The sequence below is a fragment of the Lissotriton helveticus genome, chromosome 10 (genome assembly GCF_964261635.1).
Source record: "Lissotriton helveticus chromosome 10, aLisHel1.1, whole genome shotgun sequence".
Taxonomy (NCBI): Eukaryota; Metazoa; Chordata; class Amphibia; order Caudata; family Salamandridae; genus Lissotriton; species Lissotriton helveticus.
In genome coordinates this window covers 368,090,314-368,115,830 of record NC_136071.1, presented here as the reverse complement: position 1 = coordinate 368,115,830, position 25,517 = coordinate 368,090,314, and the positions used below count along the sequence as shown (strand labels likewise).

Below are 25,517 nucleotides of genomic sequence, written 5' to 3'. Positions count from 1 at the left end.
TGGGGCACTTTTTCTTCCTTCCTGGGCACAGTACAGGGTCGGAGTGGGCTCCCGACTCCTGTTTCTTTCTGGCTGCTGGGTTACACACACTCGGCGGGGCTCGCACTTTCAGCGCCACAGGGTTTCTTCGACCGAGCGTTTCAGCGCTCCCAGGTCGGGATTTCCTCGGGATTCCCTGGCTTCTTTGGGTCGCGGTCACTTGTTCTGGGCCACAATCATCAGGCCTCAGCTTTACTCGGCAGCGGAGCTCTTCCCTCGACGCTGCATGGGACAGGGTGTCTGTATGTGGTCTTGTGGGCTGCAGTCAGTGTCATCCCACCCTCGTCGCCAGTTGTAGCATCCTGCTACAATAATCACAGACACAATTACTTATTCTTACTGGAGCTTTATTATCATGCTTCCAGCCTGTCTCCTGTCCCTACTCTAACTGCCCTCATCCTGTCCTGACTCCTCCTCTTCCCCTCAGCCCACCTAGCTCCTCCCATCCCAGCTACTAGACTGTCAACTATATTACAGGGGTGACAAATGCAAAATGAACAGAATGCAGAACAATGTCATACATTGACCCCAGTACTAAGATCTGGGCCTAAATCCATCGTTTTTTGCTCACCATGCCGTTTCAGTTTGAACCCAGCCATATGCAATTCAGTCTTGACCCGGCGCCCAGAAATTAAGTAGTATTAAAGTGGGTGAGAGTAGCAAATATTATTTGCAGCACAAACCAGTGGTGTAAATCACCCACCGTTATTATTATGCGAGACAGCTTAAGGGCATACACAATTATATAAGGAAAACAAGCATTAATTCTGTATTTTTCAGCAGCTGCCCTTCAGCCTGTTCTTCGGTTGTACACCTTTTTGGGAATGTGGGCTTGCTTCTATATCAATGGCCATAGTACTATGTAGCTAAGCAGCTCCTTTAGAAAAGTATTGCAAATAGGTCGGTAATGCAAATCGAACAACAATTCAATATCTGCTTACAGTGTAGGATTTATACGTTGAATTATGTCAGCTTTAGGTCGTTAACCTAATTATCAGTTGCACATTGGACTCATGCTTAGAATTATGCTGTATGAAGTTCCTTGAAGTGCAAATATATTTCGGGGCGCTTTGATAAGGGATGATCCAAAGTTCTCCTGGTGAATTAGCTGACACAGCGACAGTACGCAGGGAATCCCCTTCCTGCAGTGTCCTCACCTTTGTACATCTGACGCATCTCCTCTGTCAGGGCAGCGTTGCCTACTATTTGTCTGTGTGGCTCTTTTAACACCAGGAGCAGAGCAGAGTGATTTACAACCCTACGAGGCGCAGCAGCAGACTCCCGCAAGCTGACTCGCCATTGCAGGTACTGACCGATACTCATGTTGGGGTTCGTTAATCTAGGGTGGGTTTTGTTTTAGCACACATGCGCAGTGAGCGGAATTAACCCAAGACCGAGGCGTCGCTAGCATGCGATGGTCGTCTCCACCGCGACAAACAGCCAACTCCAAGCAAGCGAGCTCTTATTCGCGCAGAACTGCATGATTTATTTAGACATGTTTAATTGGCAGAACCACCAGTGTTTTTTCGAGTTGTGTGTTTATTTTACTAATCTGTTGAACAGAATGCCCTGGGTAGGCTCTGTTGAATCACTGCTCTCCTCTTCGGGGTCCTGCCATGCCCTAAAGCCCGAGACCTCTGCCACACAGCCCTCAAGGCGACAGCATAATGTCTCTCGCTAATTCAACTTGCCGGTGCTTTGCATCACCCTCAACCTTGTGACCTGTCTGATTTTGGAGCACAGCCCTCTTGGACTGTTGCTTCAAAGGCAGAGGCAGTGCTTCACTGGGTGACAGTGCATGTTTCTTGTCTTCCTATGTCACCCACTTGCTTCTCGGGTGACCTCCAACTCCTTACAAGTGTTGTCATATTTGTTCAGAGCCACACACGTTTTTTTTAGCATTAACTGTAATGAAATGATGCTTACCATGGCTATTTGTTTGTTTTTTGCATACTTTGGATTGTTCTGTTGCCTCCTCACCCTACATCTTGTTGACCAAGTCCATATCTCCTTGGTCTTTCCATGCCTCATCGCCCAGCTGAACAGCACTGAGAACTACAGCGAGTCCTTTCTCTTAGTAGCTCAGCTTCTGAGGCTGCTGGCCTGACTTTGTGACTCCCTCCCATTTGAATCACTTACATGAGCTGCAGAGATGCCACCCATGTTGGTGTGATGCTGTTATGACTTAGGCGATGCTCTCGAGGGACGGTGGAGCATGTTTCCCATTCCACTTTCCACCATTGCCCGCCTGAGTGACCTCCAACTCCTGTCACAGGAGCTCTTATTTGTGAATTGCCGCCTGCTTTAATGCACCACCTGCATATTGATTTAGGCATGCATTGACTGTATTGTAACCTGCTTAGTGGAATCTGGTGCCGTTCCCCTCTGCTGAAAAACGGTCTGTCTCCCTTACCCTATCTATAAGTGTCTAGGTCCATCTCTTCTAGTCCCTGCCATGTGGCAGAGCCTAGCCACATAAACCCAAAAACTTCTGGGAATCCTATCTCAGTAGTTCCGATTCCAAACACACCCCCTGCTCCTGAACTACCACCCTTAGGGTACAGTAGAAACCTTTCGACCTTCCTAAACCTCCTCTCATGATGTACAGTCCAAAACCCAACCAAAAGGTGGGAAGGTTCAAGGGGACTTCATGTGGCGTTTTTCATGTTGGGAACCTCTCTACTCTTGCTCACCTTCTCAAACCTACGTTCTCTCTAATCCCCCTTTCTCTAGCACGTCCACTCATCCAACTTAAGCTAACTACATGATTTTCAAAAAGTGTCGCTATTATTTCAGGACCGTTGACAGTTCTAAATGTTGTGCTTTCCTGCTTGGTGGCACACTGCAGCGGTGTTTGGACTCCTTGAACCGATTTTCTCTTGTATGGACTTCACTTCATTTGTCTTGGTAGTTTTGGGAGCTAAGCTTTGCTATACATTTACATGTTTCTTTTTGTTGCACAACATAGACTCATTTAGCTTAGGTGGATATTATTGGCTGTGACTTCCTCTGAGTTGCACCATGCTACTTAAAAGTGTACTCCACATAGACTCTTTCACTCTTGGCAGTGATGTAACGAAACTTGAGGGGCCCCCTGCAAAGTACATGGAGGGGCCCCCCATTCAGTCAAGAGCACTCAGGTCAGAGACCTGCCATACTGCAGGGGCTCACCCCAGCCATAAATTCCTCCATGGTCACATCCGACCTTTTATCGGGCGATTTACATATATCAGTAAATACTGCTGCTGCGCCCTCCAGCAAAGTTACATAACACTGCCTCCAGCCGGCCCACCAAACACATCCTCCAACTTGATGACCCACCGTCAAGCGAAGCCCGCTCAGTTAACCACCTCCATACACTGACCACTGCCTTCATGCCTGCTACTAATGCATCCATTAACCCTACTCTCACCCCTACATAACCCGCAGTTATGCTTTTCCCTCTGTCTTTAAAACCACCCCTCGTATGCTACTGCAATCCAGTGGCCGCCGCTCTCTGCTCGCCTGTCCACCACAGACAGAAAGACTAATGGCCGGTCCCCATCTAACCACTGCTTACCAGTAAAGACAGAACCTTTCAGCTGCTGCCCTCCCCAATGCCACTATAGTAGTTTAAAACATTTTAAACAATCTCTTCAACTGACCCCCCCAAAACAGTTCTACCTGGTAGCCTCTATGGCATCAAAGCCGTTCTTGCTACTTTTCATCCTCTGCGTGATGCACACAATAATCTTAAATGTACATAGAGGATGAGTTTGTTTCCTCACACCAACATTAATTTACACTACGCACCCCACTTAACCATACCTCCTGTCAAAGGCAAACCCGATCCCATGTGTAGCACCAGTCAGCAAGTACCCCAAGGACAAACACCAGAGAGAATGCGCGAATCATGTAATTAAACCTATAGTGACAATGTAGTATTTCCCCACCCACTGTCAGCCCAGCAAAGTCTGCAACCGCACAGTAGCCATCAATACGGGCAACATCTAAAGCACATTTCCACTTCCTTTCAATGGCAGCTCCTGATACATATACCTATGACTTCTGAGCGGCATCTACCACAGACCACACCATTCTTTTTCTCCATAAGACTGAATGCTGACAGTGAATGCTTCTCTTCCTCCTTCCTTACTAATAACTAATGGAGGATAATGAAAAAAATATAGTATTTTCGTATGCAAATAGTGTATCAAGCACTTGCTGCCCGCAGTCCTCACCAGATCAACACATATCAATATTCTGCTATCACACCTTCCTATCAACCCTATTATTATCTGGAGATGATTTTTATCCCTTCCGTGAACTGGGAAAACCAATACCTTGCACGAAAACAAGTCCCTTTAAAACCTCTGCTACTTATACAGACTCGCAAAGCACTTACTTGTTTTACTAACTGTCATTGTAAAGCAAACAGGTAACTCATTCTAGGATTTGAATTACTGCTTAGAGGTGTAGAAGTCAATACTGTGATGTAAGATGATTTTTTGCATTTCTGCCAGACACTTATTCTTCCCAGCATGCGCACACAAATGCACCAATACAATTTAGCTTAACAAATTGTTCAGAAATGTACTGGAAGGTAAAGAAACAGCCCATATTCTTTTTACAAAGAAAAATAGACAACTTGATACCCCATGACATAAAATCCTTAGTGTGCACAGCTTGTCCAAATCCACACCACCTAATTCAGCCCTGCCAAGTACCACGCATCTGCCATTAGACTAACGCATTTAAGTGTGGTGATCCGCATCTCTCACTGAAATGCAAAATCACGCATAACAGGCATCATGCCTCCTCGGGTGCCAGTGCTGCTAATCAATGCTAGTGTAGTATTATTTCCATGAGCCAGTGTCTGTTTTCTGGTGCTTCCTGTAGGAAACTGGCTCTATAGCTATACTACACCAAAATGAGGTATAGTGTGTATAGAGTCCAAGTGACCCCAGAGGTAGGCAGGGGTTAAAGTTAGATAGAACCTTACTCTCTATTTGTGGTAGAGTGTTCGAGCAGTAAGGCAGTATCAGAGGACAGCGTTAAGCATTTGATGTACACACTTAGGGGCATATGTATGTAATTTCCATTTTGCGATTCCCAAATAGCAATTTTTAAGGAATCGCTATTTGAGAATAGCCAAATGGAATGTAGGTAAAAATTCGCAATTTTTTTGCGAATCCCTAACATTCCTTATTTGCGATTAGCAAATTGCGAATCGCAATTAAGGAATGCGTGTCCCATTAATTCCTATGAGCCTAAAGGCCCATATGAATGAATGGTGATACATTCTCAAATTGCGATTTTCTGTGTGAAAATCGCAATTTGAGAATCGCAATTCCATGTGTGCCAGGGTGTCCAAAGGACACCTGTTGCACCCCTGGAATGCGCCTGTAAGTACATGTGGCGCACATACATGCCGTAAGAGAATGTCTGTGCGCCACATGGCACTTTGAATTTTAAAAAAAAATGCATTTTTGAAGGAAATCGCGAAATACAATCTACTTGAAGTAGGTGGTATTTCGCGATTCCTTATGTAAAAATCACAATTTTTAAAGCACCCCTACATAGCATTTAAGGAATCGCAAAATTGCGATTCCTTAAATGCTATAAGCAAAATAAGGAATCGCAATTTTTGCAATTCCTTATTTTGCTAATTGGCATCTACATATCAAAATGCTGTTTGCGATTCGCAAATGCCGAAATTCGCAGAATTTTGGTGTTTGCGAATCGCAAACGGCTACCTACATATGCCCCCTAGTCAGCAAATGAATTCACACACTCATGAACTGAACTCTAGGCCAATTGTTTTTGTATAAAAATATATACTGCTGTTTTATTTTTAGAACCAAGCAAGCCTGGCACAGGTAAGCATTAAATACTTTAGAGTAATACGTTGCTCATTGTAGAAAAGTTTGAAAATGCAATAGGAATTGTACTTTGTTTGATTTACAGGGGATGCAGTAGGTTGCAATACTTAGCAAATACAGGCCAATGGAATGAATAGGCTTTTTCAGTAAATTACAGGTAAGCTACTTTTTACATTACTTTTCTAACTCAATGCTGGATACCTAGATTCAGCACTGGGATATTTCCTGCAAACAGGTAAGTAAATACGTTTTGGTTATTCATGCAATTTTTTAAGAATATTTTTAGATTTCAAAACTCCACACTTTTTGGAAGAAAATTGTCAATGTTATCCTAGGGAGGAAAAACAGGTTGTTGATTCACAGGTAAATTATCGACTGTGGGAGTTATGGTTCTGGGGTTAGACTCAGGGGTCCCGAGGGTGAGTGATGCAATCTTGCTACACCCTCAGCGGCACTAGGGCGGCTGGGTGCAGGGTGTTGAGGCCCAATGTTGTCCAGTGGGGGATAGGGGGCCTCCGGTTGGTGGCTGCTGGCAAGCAGGCCATTGGGTTGTGGGAACAAAGCTCCTATGCTTTAGGTGAGGGCAAATGGGGAAACAAATTAGCACAAAAGGTGCACCCTCAGCAGCAATGAGGCGGCCGGGTGCAGAGTTCTGTTTTGACATCGGGCGCCCTGTTGTTTTCAATGGAGAACCTCCAGTGTGTAAAAGCACTGCAGGCAGGGAGACAAAGGACTTATGGGTGCGATCACCACTTCGAGAGGTAAGTTGGGAAGTTAAGGGTTGGTTAGGCACTGTTGGTTTGGGCACGCAAAGCCGTGGGGCATCGGGTGCAGGGGTGGCTTTTGGGGTTGAATCTTCTTACAAGCTCCTGGTAGCGGTTAGAGGGGCTTTCTGGATTTAGACTGCAGGCGTCGCCTGGAGGCTTGAGGCAGGTCAGGGGTCGCTGGATCTCAGTTCAGGATTGCCAGGGTGACCTCCTTGTGGTGTTTTTCCACTCGAGCTCGGGCCGGGTTCAGCAGGTGCAGAGTGGGCTGGATTCGCAGTCTCCGGCTGCTGCCAGAGGTTGCAGTTGAACAAATCCGGTGTTCACGGGAGAAGCAGTCTTTGGGAGTGAAGGCAGGCAGGTCCTCCTGGGTTTTTGAGGTTGCTGGTTGCAGGACACACCGGGATTTCGTAAGTGCAAGTTCATGGGGAGAGAGGCCTGTAGGGCTGGGGCCAAGTCAGTGGGGTCTTCCTCTTGTTAGCTGACCGCATGGTTGTTCGGTTCTACTTCTTTTCTTCTTCTTGTTTCTGGATCTGAGGAAGCAAGGTTCAGGGTGCCTCCTAAATACTAGATTTAGGGGTGTTACAGGTAGGTAGAGGGTAGGACCATTGGGTCCTTTCCCTGGGGTGGGAACACCCCCTATTATGCCACCCTCCCATGGGAGGGGGGCATGAACCTGTCCCTGTTTAGTTGGGTCCCCATCCTCAAGATGGCAGGGACTCTGAGTTGTGCTTCACCTTGCCTCCCCCACCTGCGGGATGAAGTTGACAGAGGTGGGCACACCTCTCTTGCTCTCTTGTCTTTCCCGCCCGTTCTCCTGCCCAAAGTGGGGGGCAGAGCCAGTGGGGACCAGTTGCTGAAAGCAGCAAGTGGTCTGGGGAAGCTCACAAAGGCGGCAAGCCTTTGAAGGTTCCCATTTGTGAACCCTGCCCATCCTGGGGAGGAGGCTTGGCACCTCGTCACAGGATGTACATTGTTTCAGGCCCCCAAGAACAGCAGGCTGTTGACCCAGGGGTCCAGAAACATGTCTGGTGGTGGCAAGCTGAGCAGCCACTCTGTCGGGAAACTAGAGGTGGGTTCATTTTCGGGGGGCATCTCTGAGATGCCCTCTGTGTAGATTTTTCATTAAATTTCACACTGGCACCCGTGTGGGTTTAATGTGCTGTGAAGTTTGATACCAAACTACTCAATTTTCAGTGTAGCCATTATGGTGCTGTGGAGTTCGTGAAGATAATCTCCCAGCACCATATACTCTTAATGGCAGCACTGCACTTACAATGTCTAAGAATGGACTTAGACACTGTAGGGGTACAGGGTTCATGCACCTGTGCCCACACCACTGGTATAGTGCACCCAACTAGAGGGGTGACTGATGTATGCCAGGGCAGTGGGTTGTAGGAATGGCACAAAGGGATGTGTGCCGTGTCGACTCTTCACTTTGTTCTGCACCAAAACACGAAGCCTGCAAAGGCAGTGTATGAGTGTAGAGGTATAGGGCCTCTTAGGGTGGCACAATACGTGCTGCAGCCCTTAGAGGCCTTCTCTGATCACAGTGCCCTGGGTACCTGTGACACCATTTACCAGGGGCTGACCTGTGGCCAGAGATGCCAATTGGGTTTGTTTTGGGGAAAGAACACAGGCCCTGGGAACCTGATTGGAAGGAACCCTGGGCACACCAAGTAAAAGTGAATCAATAGTCTGGCAAAAAATGGGTGGTCACTGCAACAGAAACCCAATTCCTACACTTCCCCTGTCTCCTAAACGTGAGGCAGTATATTTTGTTATGCAGTACAGCTGCCTGTGTGGTAGTCCTGTAATGAATGTCCCTTTTCGATGCCCACAACATTTTGCTTTATATCTGTAGTATATATATATCCATAAAGTTAGGTCTCGCAAAGATTTATTGCAGGTGCGTGCCATGCCCCAGCAGCCCTTCGATGTCAGCTGTTTCGAGTGCAACATTTGTAAGGACTGGTTCCTGACTGGAGCTAGGGGCTTGTGAAGGGCACCAGAGCTCTGGAGGGGGTGATGTGACCCAGGATAACGTATGCCTCCCTGCGGGAAGCGATGTGCAAAAATGACCGCTCTGCATGGAGGATCCGGGATCTAAGATCCTAACACAATAACACCACAGCACTAAAGTGCCCAATTTCATTGCTGATTTGTTGTTGGGGGAATGGTTATAACGATGAGTATCTGGGCTGGACTGGCTACTGGGCATTTTAGTGTGCTGCCGAGCTGGGGTCTGATTTCATTGATGGGGAACTGCGTGTGCTGAAAAACATTAGTTTTGTTTTGTTTATTTCGAAGCACACGCAGGTCTAGATCAATGAAGTCAGCCCCTACCGCAGTGAAATTAACCCCCAGCTCGGCAGCGCACCAAAACGTCCGGTAGCCAGTCCAGCCCTGATGAGTAAGTAATAAAGGAATAACATGCGGGCTCCTTTTCCAGGCTGATTCCTACTTGTTTTCTTCAAAACTTTCACAAGGCGGTAAAAGCTACTTTCAGCAGCAGACATACCGGAATGAAAAACAAAAATGTTAATTGTGAAGATAACCAAACAAGGTGAGGAGCACAGCCCAAAATATTCACAAGGGAGAAGGTCCCGTAACTCTTGTGACCTAGGTGTATTGGTAACTCTTAACTGTGTCAGAGGGTTGATTTCTTCAGATGCAAGATAGATATATAGATGCACAGATTAGGGGTGTTACATTGAGTAATTGCTAAATGAGTGACAATGGTTTTGGAAAGGGTTACTGTACCCAGGTGTCATTGTATTGAAACCGCACAATACACTCTCGGAGTGCATTGACATAACCTACCCTCCCCTTACTGCCATGAATTATTTTTCCTCAGAGGGTTAGCGCCTCCAGTCGTCTCTCATAGTTCCACCTGTTACTGTGGTCAGTCACCTCGTAGCCATCCAACGCCTGTTAACCTTCTTGTGCTCCTCAATGCTCCTCTTTTGACTAGAGTCGATCGAGAGACATGCTATAACAGTCTGCTATATTGCCTCATCCAGCCTCTCCAGTTCGGGCCTCTGCCTGCTGGTCGCAGGCCTGTGAGGCCCAATTTACACACACACAGAAGAGGCCTTGGGGCCCCGTTTGTCCAGCAGGTGTTGTATTAATGCACCTACAGACCTTGCTCCGTAGAAGAACTGATTGCGCCGAGGGTCTAGGTGCCTACCGTGGTGCAGGGAGCTGTGTCCTAACTCTAGTCTCGGAGCATCAGAGTCGCCACTGCACATACTGCTTCAGGCTCAGATCTCCCCTCCTCTTACACTCCCGGCTAAATGGACGAAACACTTCAGACCAGGGCAGTCTAGACCACATAGTCCTAAAACATGTTAGATCCCAGTTGCACCCTACCTCAGAAAGAAGATCACTGAGGAGGCACTAGAGGGTAAGTCACTGGGTCTTACTGTGATTTTAGTATTCCAGAAACAGACTGATTACTCATAGATGAAAGCAGCTCTTTTCGGAAGGTTTAATCTGACAGCAGATTAGCAATTAAAAACAACTTTGCAGCATTTCTACTCAGAGTAACCAGACATTATGGGACCTTGAATGGAGTGCCACTTTTAAAGTGCTGGAGTAAGTGTATCCTGGCACAGGCAAACCTCTGATTTCTGCAGAGAACATCCAATTTATTTATTTTGTATAGTTACATTAACATGTAGCTGATGGAAAACTGCTTGGCGCTTGCAAGTTTGCAAAGACACCTGGCAGGCTGGTCACCATGAGGGTGCAGAGGAATACACCTCAATTAGAGCACATTTTCACACTGATTCCTTCATAGATGCCAAGGTTTTGTATCGGTAAGTGTGACGTTTTCATAATAACTGTAATAACGGGTGACATTCACACAGTCTGACTCTGCTCAGTTTTTAGTAGCCTGCTGTTAGCGCACATTAGTTCAGTGACTTTCTTAACGTTTCTAGTTGCTCAAATGGGTGTAATTTCTAATATGTATATGTTTCCCTCCTCTTAATTGCTTGATTTTGCTCACGAGAAAGTGTCACTCATAGTCGTTGAAATGTCACTCATAATTACACTGAATTTATGAAAATGTCACATATCGCAATCTGAAACCTTGGCAGCTATGCTAAGTCTACCACACAAGGCACATTTGAACATCTCATAATTGCATGCCACACAATTCTACTATACATAATTTAACCCTACAACATTCCATACCACATAATTACATTCCTAACAATAAAAAACACATATTTGCATTTCACTCCATACCACATAATTCCACATCACATAATAACATTCCACACAATTTAATACCACTCCAAACCACATAATTCCACTCCACACAACAGAATTCAACTACACATAATTCCACTTCAACCTATATAATTATAGTTCACACAATATATTTACACTCCACTCCAAAACACATGATTACCCTCCACAAAATATAACTCTGCAACATGCTGCATAATTCCACTCCGCACAATTATACACCATACCATGCCACATAATTCCACATGTCACACAAATCCACAATTAATTCCCAAACAATTAATCAAACAACATAATTACACTCCACATAATACCACTCAGCACCACATAATTTACCTCCACATAATTATGCTCTACTCCACATTGCATGAATACACTCCACGTAAATCCAGTCTATGTCACGTAGCAACATTCCACATAACTGCACTTCACACCATGCCTCATAATACCACTCAACATAATTTTCACTCACCAGTGCACACTTCCACATCACACAAATTGAACTACACATTTCCATTCCACACCACATAATTCAACAACAAACTACATAATTCAAACCAACAACACAATTGCACAACGCACCACATACATCCAATCTACACCACACAATTCCACACCCTGCTACAATATTTAACAGCACACCACATAAGTAAACTCCACTACATACCACTCCACAACACAAAATACCATTCCAGATTATCTCTCTCCAAGCCACACAATCCCACTCCATGACACACAATCCCACTCCACATAATTCCAGTACACTCAATACCACACAATTACTATCCACATAATTACACTGCTCACCATGCCACATTATTTCACTATACAGATCCAATCCACACAACACAATTCCGCAACTAACAATTGCAATCCATACCATATAGGACTTGCATATATGTAAAAGCATATATTGCAAAACCATATATTGCAAATGCTTGTTTGCCTTACAATGCGTCCCAGCAGATCCTTGTAGGAAGTTCTTTCCAAAATAAATCCAAGGAAATTCCAAAGGTTTCAGGAAAGAAAAGAAGATGTATTTCCATACCTAGGCCCCAAGACCAATCCAGTAAATTAGCAGGTAGCAATCTAAAAGATGCACATTAAACATTCCAGAATACAAAATGCACAGTAATAATACATTCTATTAAAGGTGTATTCACAAATAACCCACTCTATACAATCCTGTTCCTTGAGGGAGCTTCAATCCTTCTCCTGCCCCTGTCAGCTCTCCTCTGTGCTGCTGCCTTCTGCTCTCTGGGGCCCCCACCCTTGTTCCGGGCCTGGCTCATAGCTCTGACTGAAGAGAAACAATGTAACTTGTTACTTTGTTTCTCTTCAGCACTGGGTCACCAGGAGCAGGCTGCTTTAGAGACAGAGAGGCTTGCTTCAGAGCAAGCCTCTCTCTCACAGGTCTCACCGCCGAGCTGAGGGGGCCCCCTTTATTTACTGAAGAGTGGGGGCCCCCGCACCGCGGGGGTGCGGGGGGTGTGTTACACCCCTGACTCTTGGGTTCTCCGTACCTGAAGCCCGGTTAATAGTGACATGTGCTCTAACTGCAGATACTGCACATATCACAATTCTGAGTTGTATGCTGAATATTGACTGGTCAAACCTGCAGATATATGTCGGAGTAAATGTCTCTGTGTTACCAGGACATGGAGATTTTACTGCTGTAAGCAGTAAAATATGCATTTGATTCCCCCAAAACACCTTCTTGGGTTATGTAAGAAAGTGGAATACTATTCAGGGAGTAAGTGTTCATCTCAAAGAACAAGGTTACACAAATGAAATGAAATAAACCTGTACTCATTCCCTGCTAACATGACATAAAACATTCCGGCATAGATCAAAAGCAGTATGCAAAGTATTTATGCAGAACATAAGCAATAGAAAAAATCACCCAAAATGCTATGAAAAACCCATAACAAATTTTAAAATGAAAGGAAGATGGCGGCCGGCTGAAACGCTCGGTCCTGAGCTCCGATACACCACCACACAGACCTGCATGTCGCTATCTCAAAAACTCGGTCTGTGAACCTGTGAGCCAAAGCCTACATATGGAAAGTAAAAGACGAGTCAAGGATCTTTCCTTTTAAATTTGTAAAAGATCGAGCGACCTTTCAAGAGAAGGTTAACAAGGGACTACCGGTCCAAGCTTTCAAGTACTCAAGCACTGCACTACAAAAGATTTTAGCCGACGCCGACATCGGTACAGGCGGAAAAAAAAAAAAAGGAGCGCCCCCCTACTCAAGAAATCATGGCTATCGGACGAACAGGAGGAGGAATCTTACCGGAAAATACGCCTTGGGCTACTGGGGTTTGGACAAAGGCGCTGAGAGCGTCGCAGGTCTGCCGTAGGGCATACCGCCGAATCTTCTTCCGGGGTACGACCGGCAGAATCAGCGCGTCAACAATTGAAGGACGTGGAGAGCTGCTTGACGCAGAAAGGTCTTCCATGTATGCAGAAACCAAATCCCCACAGTGGTCGCCAATGAACACTGCAGTAAACAAGCCTACAACGCAGGAGGCTGATTAATGATACAGTGTTTCGGCGTCTGCAATCTACACAAGAGATCCATGCCGGCTGAATAGGGAAAAACCCAGCTTGGGTCTGGTAGTCAATAAAAATGAAGAATTAGCTGAGCAAGGTTTAGCGGCCATAGAAATAAAAGGACCTAAATCATTTTTTGCGCAAACCAGATTACAAAAGGAGACGGAGACGGTGAAAGAACAAGAGACTAGCAAAGGTACAAATTTACAACGATATCGTGAATGGGGGGTGCCTGTTATTAACATTGATAGCACTGATAACCTCATATTTTACAAGATTCAGGAAAAAAGTGACCTTCTGAAGTCAGCAAACCCAGAATGCTCTAACTTTTATATAAAAACTAGAAAGCTCGAAAGGAGACTTGATACACAATCAGAATCGAAAAAAATAACGGGATCCATTGGTAAATCTTCATATTGTCTCAGAAATCGCCAATTACTAAAACAAAATTACTGCATCACCCAGAAGAAAAGTGTGACCCCTAAAAGCAGGAAAAGAAAGCAAAAAGAGCTATCTAACTTTGCAGAGCTGTCAGAAAACATAAAAACAAGGTCCGCAAAACTTAAGAATCAGGTTCCTAATGACTTAAAACATATACAAAAAATTAAAGTGACCCCTTCTTTAAGATCGTACTTCAAAGTACGGCAATCAGTACAAATAAGAGGGAGCCAATCACGAGTAGAAGTAGAAGTCCAACCCCCATCTGAAAAACCTAATGATCAAAGTCAAGCTATTATAATTTCTGAAAAGGATCTCGAAGGCTTGGAGAAATCAGAGGAAATGGAGGAGTTGAAATCTATCCAGTCAAACCTCTCCCCACAAGAAGAACTAATAGAAAAGTTGACTGAGACACCATCTACTTCGATGAATAAAACCCCTCTTATGCAGTCAACATCGGATAATATTACTCCGCTTATGCAATCGCAAGCTGAACAACAATCAACACAAGCGGGTAAAGATCCTATGGCAGATCCCATGGTAGATCCCATGCCAGAAAATCAAATGGGAAAGATGTTGGCAATATACATGGACAAAATGATGGGGGAGATGAGAGAGAAATTCTCTATCTCTGAAGCGAATCAAAGCAAAATCCAAGAAGCATGTGAAAACTTGGATCAGAAACTAAATGATCTGGCTGAAAGGGTCAATACAGTTGAACAGGAGACTGGAGCACTCAGTAAAAAGATAGACGCAAATCATAAGGACATAAGACACTTAAAAGAAAGTGAAAGATCTATCAAGGAGAAACTAGAGTCTCTGGAGAATCAAAGCAGAAGAAATAACCTCAGGCTGTTAAATGTACCCGAGAACCTGGAAGGGACAGACATAAAAACCTTTAGTATCTCTTTACTTGAAGAATTTTTTCCATGGACTAAAGATTGCAATTTAGCGGAAGACATTCAGCGGCTATAGAGGCCCCTTTAGAAAAAGTAAGGACAGAAAAGCGGCAAGAAAAATTTTAATTAACTTCAAAACCTACACTCTAAAGGAAAACATTCTAAATGATGGTTTGAAAAATGGATCATTAAATAAAGACAACTGGACATTTAGGATCAGATCGGACATCTGCAAAGTAACCCAAGATAGACAATGGGAATTAGGACAGCACATGCAGGAACTGAAACATCTGGGAGCAACTGTACAAATGAAATTCCCGGCAGCACTAAGAATTATGTGGCGCAATAAGATGCATAATATTAAAGACCCAGAAGAAGTTGAGAATTTTATACAGCTGATTAAAGACCAGTTACGATCTGAAAAAAATAATAAAAATAAATAAATAAATAAATAAAGGGGGCCTATAGAATAACTGAAACGATAATTTAGAGTACATAAGAAATCCCTGAGACTACAAGTATAAGTAACTCTAAATAAAAGACAAACAAGTTACATATCACTACAAAAATAGGGTCGCTAATAGAAAAAAAAAAGGCGACTGCAAAATTGTATATAAGTCTGTATATAAAGCTGGTGACATCGGAGCACGAACAGGGTGGGAAATTCTACCCAAAAGAAGGAAAGGGGAGGCTTCCTCAGGGTGGGAACAAAGAAACACACTTCTATTTAAAAATGCTAGAAACGACGACACATGGGTGGGGTGCAAAATAGGGGGAAAAAAAGAAAAAATATCCTCAAAAAACAATAAAAAAGGAGTAAAAAGGGAGTTAATCGAACTATATAACACATGTCCCAAATCAACAGAGAAAGAGTCAAAAACAGATCTACATAGATGATAGGAAAACAAATAAAAGTCCTCTCATGGAATGTAAATGTGCTAAGAACTCCTAATAGGAGAAGAAGGATCCTGGAATATATAAAAGAATCGGAAAATGAGATTATCATTCTCCAAGAAACACACCTCACAAGTTCCGAGTGGGACAAAATAGTTAAAAACCTGAAATGGGTGGATACTTCTATATACACTACTCAAGACTGCAACACAAAGGGGGTAGCGATTATTATAAAAAAAATCTTTAAAAGCAAAGATAGAAAAAAGGTAGTAGACAATAAAGGAAGATGGGTAGTAATCAAAATTAGGATTGAAGAAAACATCTTAACTATAGCTGGATATTATGGCCCAAATCTGGATGACTCAACACCCCTCCAAAAACTTTATGCTGAATTGATAACAACTACTGCTCCCATAATAGTAGGGAGGGACTATAACATAATTCCAGACCCCAAAGTAGATAGGTTACCCCCAAACAAACAAATGAACCTTCCCAAAATGAGAGAGTGGTTAGGGATATATAAAAAAGACCTTGATCTAGAAGATCTGTGGAGACAAAAAGGGGAGAAAACTCGTCCCTATACATTTCATAACAAAAAGCTAGGTCACAGATCGAGAATTGATTTTTTTCTAGTAAGCAGACTTCTTCGAGATAGTGTGAGAAAAATTGACCATATCCCGGCTCATCTATCAGATCACTCCGGTGTACAACTATATTTCACCTTAACAGAAAACAAAACCCCCCCAAGATGGACGGTAGAACGATCCATACTGAAAGATGTACAAAGTGTGAATCAATTGGAAATAGCCTCTAAACAATATTTTGAAGAGAACGTAAGTGGGACATCTAAACAAATCAGATGGGATGCGTATAAAGCCGTAATTAGAGGTAAACTACTCAGCTTGGGAGCACATAATACAAAAATTAAAAAGCAGGAAATTAAAAAAATTGAAGAAGAGATTAATACAATAGAGGAAAAATTGCTATGTGGAAACTACTCAGAGAAAAGGGAAGAGTTAACAGAAAGGATCTTTAAACTTAAAGAGGACCTGAAAGATTACCTAGAGAATATAGTTCAAGAAAAATGGGAAAACAGCAAATTATCAAATTATGAATATGGGGAGGGATGCGGGAAAATGCTCGCCTGGAAAATGAAAACTGAACAGACAAGGAATAATATCCCGTGTATCCAGCTTCAAAACCAAACTTCACTAAGTTCGAACGACGAGGTAATAAGACAAGAGTTTATGAAGTTTTTCTTCAAACTATATAAAGAAACCTCAAATCCAACAAAAGAAGAAATCAAGAACTACCTAGACACGATACCACTCCCAAGTTTAACAGAAGACAAAAAAATAGAATTAAATAGGAAAATTGAACCTGAAGAAGTTGGTGCAGCAATAAAAGACCTAAAAAAAGGTAAGGCAGCGGGCCCTGACGCGTTACCAAATGAATTCTATATAACATTAAAGGATTCCCTAATCAACCAACTAACAGAAATCATGAATAGCACATACTTGGACCATGAAAAAATACCTGAATCATTGGATGATGCAACGATTAGTATCATTTTAAAACCAGGCAAAAATCCCAAAATTTGTGAGTCCTACAGACCTATATCACTACTCAACTGTGATTACAAGTTATTCATGAAAGTTATTTCCAAAAGACTAGCTAAGATCATGCCGACCCTGATTAATTTAGACCAAAAGGGTTTTGTCAAAGGTTGACAAATCCACGAAATTACTCCCGAATTATTTGCAGCTGTCGATATCGCTATCTGCGAAAAATTCCCTCTAATCATTATTACTTACGATGCGGCTAAAGCCTTTGATTGAGTGAACTGGTCCTTTCTTTTTTTTTTTTTTTTTTGAAAACCTTTATTGATATCACAAGAAGACAAATCGAGGCCCACAACCAAGCCGGCCGGCCGCAGTGTATAAAACAGTCAGGAGTCATCGGGCAATAGTACATATTCAATCAATACAAAGCAGAGGCCGTACAATCGCAATAGGGGAGAAGAAATAAGGAAACTAAAGGGCCAAAACACAGGAGTAAATAAGGCTTAATTTTACAATAAGGGGAGAGGACATATGACAGGCACACCTGCAATACAGAGGCATCCGACATCCCGTAATCAACCTCAACAGTAAGAAGGGGGCATGGGGCAAAATATCAGGGGGACAACACAATGCAGTCAAGAAATCAGGATATGTGAGATACAGTCAGCCCCTGAGCATTATCCTCGTAACACGCCCACCACCCGGGACACTACCAAGCCAGAACAGAGGGATCGGAAGACAATGCATGAAAACCCGCCCGTCACAGTACCCTCTGGGACGCAGGAAGGAAAAATGGAAAGGGGACTAGGTAGGGGGGGGAAGAGGAAGGGAAAGGAAAATGGAGAGAAGAAAAACCAAACAAAAAAAGGGGATAAGGAAATATGAAAAAAGAAGGTAAAAGACACGCCGACACGGCTCTCCGTGGTGGGAGGACAGGAGACAAAAGGATTAGCGGTCCAAGTGGGGCATGGCAATCGGATGGAAGGACAGCCGAAATGTGCAGGAGGAGTAACGATGCCATACCCCCACCCGAAACACCCCACAGGAGGTCGGGACAGACGCGGCCTCACGAAAAAGAGATACAAAAGGGCCATAGAACCAGAAGACAAACAAAAAATAGAACCCAACCCACCCGTCCCACCCTGCACCCCTGTAGAAGGCTACGGCCTACCCTTCAAACAGCGTGCCTGTCGCCCTAAACCAGAACCCGAAATATAGCGAGAAGAAAGAAAGAAAAACGAGACAAAAAGGCCACAAAGGCGGAGAAAGAAAACAGGAGGGAGGAGCAGAATAACTATAATACAAACGGTAGGCCACAGCCCTCCGCCCAACCCGACAAGTACAATCAAAAACAGACCAGGACGACACCCCATCACACGCCACAAAATATTAGGAGAAGGGGACCTCCCACCCCTCTACGCTCAGAGACAATTGTGCAACGAAATCGATACCGGGAATCAAGCAGAAGTCGTACATTTCACCCCCAGCCCTTCCGAGCGACAAACCCCACCCACCACATGGCAATGTACAACCACATACTAAATATAAAGTCAGCATATAATCGAGTGGAATGGTGACTAGCATAGTTACGTGGGGGGTAGATAGATCGACAAGTGAGCAGTAGTCCAAATTGAAAGTATCGATGCATCAACAATCGAAGCACAAGCCATGAGAAACAGGAGTTCAGTTGCGCCACTGGAGCGGGCGAGGCGGTCCCAATTTTAAACACAGGCAAAGTCATCGAAGCAGGCGCAGGAGGAAGTCCGTCCATAAGTCCAGGCAACAATGTCGAACAGGGTCGCAGTACAGCATCCGAGTCCCCGGGGTCCGAACCTTGAAAAGCAGGGCGCCCCAAAGTCACCAGCACACTACACGATCTTCGATCAATGGTGGAGACACTCAGGTCAATCGAGGGGGGTGAGGCAATGGAGGCATCGAAACAAGAGGGCGACAAGAAGAAACGGCCGCCCAAAATGGCGGCGGATCGTGGCGGACCCACCGAGACGCCCAGGGCGAGGGAAGCGTGCAGGGATCTGAGGGCTTCCAGGATATCTCTGACTGTCGGCTCACGCCCACCAGATCCGATCCCCACACAGTCAGGCAACTCGGGCTCGCCGCCACAGGGTGACTCTCGTTCCAGAGGGCCGGCCGCCATTTCGTGAATCAGCCCAATCGCCGCCCACGAGGACCCCCGGAAAATAACAGTTCTCAAATGTAGGACTTTACAAGCGCCGGGGGTCCCAGCAAGGGCGGCTACGATGCCAAAAGGATGTCCGCCCAAAACGGGTCTCCGCCCGCACCAGCACCGGTGCCCCAAACAAGCGGAGTCCGGGCCCCGAGGACCAGGGCCGCCAGACAAAGCAGCGGCGGGGGGACCCCCTCTCAGAATCAGGTCCCGGTGCTTCTCACCCACGACGGCCACGCGACCACCAGGGCAGGTCCGGGTCAGGATCGCCGGGATCTTCGCACATCGGCTCCCAACACTGGTTCTCGCTCTCGGCCGGGGCCGAGAGCCGTCGGATCCCACCGGCCAGGTCCCGGTCCAAGTCTCGCAAAGGCCCCGATCTCTCGGAGGCCAGAACTCCGGAGCCACTGCACGTCGAGACCCCGGGGTCAGATGGTAAGTACAAACGAGCCGTAATGTTTCCAATTCCCCAAAAGTGTGCCGTCCCGGGACAGGATAAAAGACAGGATAGGCAGTCAGGATGGAGGGCTGCGGGAGCCGAGCTAAAGGGCGACCATCACGGCCGCGAGCTAGGCTCCTCCCCGAACTGGTCCTTTCTAATTGAAATCATTGAAAAAAACTATTCGGGTAACAGCTTTGGTCATATGGTAAGGGAGATATATAAAAAACCAAGGGCAAAAATAATAGTAAACGGAAATCTAACCAACAATTTTGATATTCAAATAGGTACGAGGCAAGGCTGCCCACTATCACCTTTACTCTTCAATCTTTATATTGAACCATTAGCCTGTTCAATCAGAAATCATCCTTTAATAACACCTTTCGAATATCATACCTGGTCAAAATAAGTGGCACTTTACGCTGATGATTTAATGATTTTCACAAACACTATGAAGGAGCTAGTCAAGCAATAGAAGACACAATGCAAAAATTTGGCAAAGTCTCAGGATATCTAACTAACAAAGAAAAAACAGAAGCAATGAATTGGAACATTAACTCTAACACGCCCTTTTCCAGAGATAAAATAAAGTATTTGGGAATTACAATAGTAAAAGAACTTGGAAATATCCCACAACTTAACTTGAATATAGTAACGAAAGAAATTAGAAGACTTTTCAAGATCTGGTCTGGACTTCCACTGAGTTTTTTAGGAAGGTCTAACGCGGTAAAAATGACCATTATTCCAAAATGTACTTATCTTTTCAACACCATCCCACTGGAATTTAAAAAAGAAACTTTAAAGAAGATACAAAGCGACATAGCTAGTTTCATATGGGCATCGAAAAGTACAAGGATCGCTTGGAATAAACTTAGGAGAAGGAAAGAACAAGGTGGAATAGCAAGTCTGGATATATATGAATACTATAGATCTTTTCAATTTAAAAACTTTAGACCTCTCCTAAGAAAACATCAAATATATCCAAATTTCCTAAAAACAATGACTGGAAAGAGAGATCACTTCCTATTTAAATTTGGCCATCCCAAATACTTAAAAAAAATAAAATTAAAGATTCTGTTCAACGCAGCGAAACTCTGGAGCCAAATAAGAACAACAGTAAAAATTCCGTACTATAGTAATACAGCTCCAGTATGGAACTCGCCTGGGACACCGGATTGCTTAAAAGACTCCTTAGCGATCCCACTTAAATATGCAGGAATTGAAAAATGGGGACAATTACTGACAGAAAACTCTCTAATAACATGGGATCATTTATCTTCAATCACTGAAGGCAAACTTTCAAAATTTAAATACTATCAACTAAGTAGTTGGGCTAATAGCCTACCAAAAAATAAGAGTAATAACGATAACTTCGAAAGTGAAATGATCAAAATAACACCAATAAAGAAAGAAATAGCAAAATGGTATTGGGCCCTTATCGAAGCAGGCGAAGAGGATTTTTTAACTCCTGAAAATATTTGGAGAAAAGACATGCCAGAACAAGACCTGGATTTAAAAGTACTCTGGAAGAAATACATGGAAAAATGCTGGGCCTGTGTAAAGCCTGCATCATTAAAAAGGAATCACTATCTCTCGTTACATAGAGCGTATTGGACCCCAAAAAGACTCTCTAAATTTAAAGGTACGAATATAAAATCATGCCCAAAGTGCGGGGAAGCAAAAGCAGACGACGTTCAAATGTTTCAAAAATGCTGCGCACTTGACACCTACTGGGACAAGATCGGTAAGACTTTAACTACAGTACTAGGAGTCAGCATAACTGTAAGTACCTCTCTCATTATTTTTGGAACACTTAACAATAATGCTATCAGCAAAGATAAACTAAACAAAAGACAAGAAAGTCTAATATTTATGTTAATTTTGTTAGCGCGTAGAGAGATTTGCATAAACTGGATAAAACCAGTACCTGCTACACATGATAATTGGCTAAATTCAATAATAAAAACAAATAAACTTGATAGAAAAGGGAAAAACACCAAGAGAGTAAAATTTTGGGAAATTTGGGAACAACATTTTTTATAGAGAAGCCATTAACTCCGTTTTTTAAACATCAATAAAATCCAATGATTAAAGCGGAAACAATAATTCCAAGCAGGACTATACACTGCTGAGTAGCCAAATAGGCTAGCTCCCCTCTCATACCACGGAATTATTGGTAACGATAAAAGGCTATAGGAGCAAAATAAATGGTCATAACATACAAGGGAATACTCCCCAAGGAAAACTCGACAACGGGGCAGTGAAGGATCAGGAACCAAGAACCATTTAACTCCTTAAACCTCCTTATCTACATCTCCGCAAGATGAGGATAAAAAAAAAAAAAAGAACATAAGCAATAGAAAAAATCACCCAAAATGCTATGAAAAACCCATAACAAATTTTAAAATAAAGAGGGAACTGTTCTAAGTAAAACAAGACCAAAACAACAAAAATCCAAAAGGGGGAACCAGAGCTATGATTTTTAAAAAGAATTAAAGTAAAAAAGCACAAAGAAGAAAAATATAGAGCCCAAAGTAGGTCAGTAGTCATGTTTGACTAGTGAATTGGTCTCAGTGAAAGTTTGGAAGTCAAATATTTCGAAAAGTACCACTTCAGAGAGGGACTCTTTCTACCACTTGATTCTACTCCCAATGTCTTCTATCTCCCAGTTCAGAATGGTACTTTATCACTTTTTGAGAGGGAAAATGCTCTCTGCACAGGGCCGCGCTTATGATGTAATTGCCACAGTGGAACAGATACCTGAAGCAGCTTGGTCCTACTGGCACTTGGGAACTTTCGAGATTTTTGGCTGAAAATTCAGGACTCAGAATGGAATTTTTCAATTTTATCTAAGGTGAGAAGTCGGCCTGGCATATGCTGTCGACTAGTTATAGTGGGCACCTTGCACCAGTCCAAAGAACCCTTATTGATGATAGGTTTAAGACAGCCTTTATTGAAAGCTATCCTAGTGGTCTTTGATGCGGGACAGGAGTCTCTCTTGAGTCCTAGCTGTACCTAGCTGTATCCTTCCTACTACCTCATTCTAATATGAAGACATACATTTATAAACTCACCTCCTGAATGTCTTATAATTACCTACCTCATAGTTGTTTGCTTTTATCCCTCTGCTAGATATGCTAATCTTTTATCTAACTCAGATTGTAAATGCTCTTTATATAGAATATATATATACTCTCACCTCCTAATGCAATATAAGTAACTACCTCATATCTGTTTGCTTTAAATGATATAACGTATGTCATCTATAACCGACCTCTTAATGTAAAGCGCTCTGATACCCACGGGTCTTGTTCGCGCTATACAAAACACTATAAGAAATAAATAAATAAATAGGTGGTAACTATGGAGAGCGGCCTTCAGGCTAAGCCTTGAAAGAGTGTAAAGCACCATGGTTAACCAGATTATAGCACTTTGAAAGACCAAATGAAAGGAGAACCACACAAGGTATATATAAAATATATGTATTTATCATTAAACACTCTAGACTAATTTCTTTATGAGATTAGATACACAATATCAACATGATAGAACTTCAGTAAATAGCACAATATATAATGGGCCCCAGGGGGAGACCAATCCATATATTAAAAAAGTGGTATAAGAACCACAACTTAACTAGACACAGTGCCTAGAGCACGTAGAATCGCTGGAACCCCAAGGAACCACCCAAGGTAGTGACACAGGGGACCCACGGGGGACGTGTGCAGTGTGAGAATACAGCCGAGATCTTCGTTAGCTTCTATGGGGAAAGTCACAGTTGGAATTTTAGGGGCAGATTTGCAAGAAACTGATGCATCTATATAGATGCGTCAGTTTCCCTGCGCCTGAGTCAAAAACCCTTGCACCACCATTGGTGCGCCGTATTTACAATACGGCGCACTATGGCGCAAGAGTTGACAGACGCATCTGTTGGTGGAAAAGTCACTCATTGCTGGAGTCGTGTCGCAAGCACAACACAACTCCAGCAATGCGTGTTGTGACCTGTATCCAATAAACTGCATCACTCCTTGTGCCTGCTTCAAGCAGGCGTAAGGTTTTGACGCAGTGGTGTCCTAAAAATCACACAGTGAAATCTTGTAGATTTCACTGCGTCACTGTTACGAGGCTTTCCTGTGTGGTAACTCCTACCCTGCAGGCATTATACCTGATGCAGGTATAATGTCAGGCTTGGCTTTACAATGTGAAGCATCTCCCTAGATGTGTCACATTGTAAATTTGACGCATTTATTTACGCTGCCGTAAAGTGACGCAATGACAGCGTAAAAGTGACGCATGGGGCTTGTAAATCTCCCCTTAAAGTTTAAGGACACTTAGGAGAGGACTTTGAGCAAACCCCTTTAGACTTAGGGGGTTCGAGGGCCAACACCCATAGGAGCACTGGAGTACTCGAGTTACCTCACCCAGGGAAGCAGGGTGCATTGGTGTCAAATGGTGTTGAGTCGCGTCGTCGTTTTCAATGGCGAACTGCTACAAAGTGCTGCTGCCGGGAAGAAGGAAAGTGGCGGAGGGATCCAAGCCTGGATTAAAGGTGTGAAGAACCTGAAAGCAGAGGGGACAGAGTCTGGGTCACTTGCCAGTGACCAGGGGCACGATAGACGAAGGTCCACCAATGTCGGGTGCTGCAGGTGCAAAGAGGTGAAGATTGACTCTGCAGCCACAATGACCAGGAGGCGTCGATGACAACCAGGAGCTAGATTTGAGCTGTACCATAAAGGATGTCGAGTGCTGAGGCGTCGGTGCTCAGATTGAACACAACAAGCCTTGGCAACAGCAACCCATGCAGGAAAAGATGCTTCGGTGCAGACCAGCAAGGTCCTGTCAACTCCCCAAGTGAAGGAGAGTCAGGGCCCATCTGGAGCAACCAGGTACGCCTCATGGAACATTAGAGTTGTCTTCACAGGGACCCACCAGTCAATGGACCAGGGATCACAAAGGGACCTCGAGAGGAATCACACAATACCAGCCCACGAGACACTTGGTAAGTGTAGGCTAGTAATCTTCAGTGGAAACGCTGCTCGGGGATTGGACTACAAGTACCACAAAGCACAACCTCAAGGATTGCCAAGAAGCATGTGCACTTGCAAATGTGCACGGTGTCCAGGGGTTCTGGTTCCACTGTCCCCACGAGGGCTACGGGTCTCAGCTTTGCAGGGAGGTCGGATCGGCCTCTGGGAAGTCTGGGAACCCACCCCCTGTGTTGCACATTCTTCGGTGTCCGGTGGGAGCTTCAGAGATACAAACCGATTAGATGCGTCTTAGGTGCCTGTCAAGCAGGGGAGTAACTCCTTTACTCCAAGGAAGATTCTTCAGTTATCTAGTGCCTTGTAGATTGTTGAAGTTCCAGGATTATGTATCAGAGTTTCATACAGATCTATCTAAAGTCCTGTAGTCAGGGAATCCTACTTTATATCCAAGGAAGGGGTGGGATAAACTCTGGGGACCCACCAATGGGAGGGTCAGGATAGAGGGATGGTTACACCCATATCCTTTGTCCAGTTTCGCGTCAGAACAGGGGCTGGTAGCCCCTGCAACCGGTTTGAGCTGGAACATGGACACCAAATGTGCCCTCAGTTCAGACATCAAAGCACTCTTGGAGTTCACCTA

The 25,517-nt window shown here is 44.1% G+C and overlaps 1 protein-coding gene across 2 annotated transcripts in view; it reads left to right on the top strand.

Moving 5' to 3' along the window:
• The first annotated feature begins 1,121 nt into the window (after positions 1 to 1,121).
• Positions 1,122 to 25,517, top strand: part of LOC144784005 (GTPase IMAP family member 7-like) — a 574,682-nt gene continuing 550,286 nt past the window's right edge. Inside the window, exon 1 of one of the 2 annotated variants that reach the window (XM_078662716.1) lies at positions 1,122 to 1,344. The gene's annotated coding sequence lies outside the window, so the exon portion shown is untranslated. The remainder of the gene's footprint in view (positions 1,345 to 25,517) is intronic. The other variant, XM_078662717.1, reaches the window with a different exon arrangement.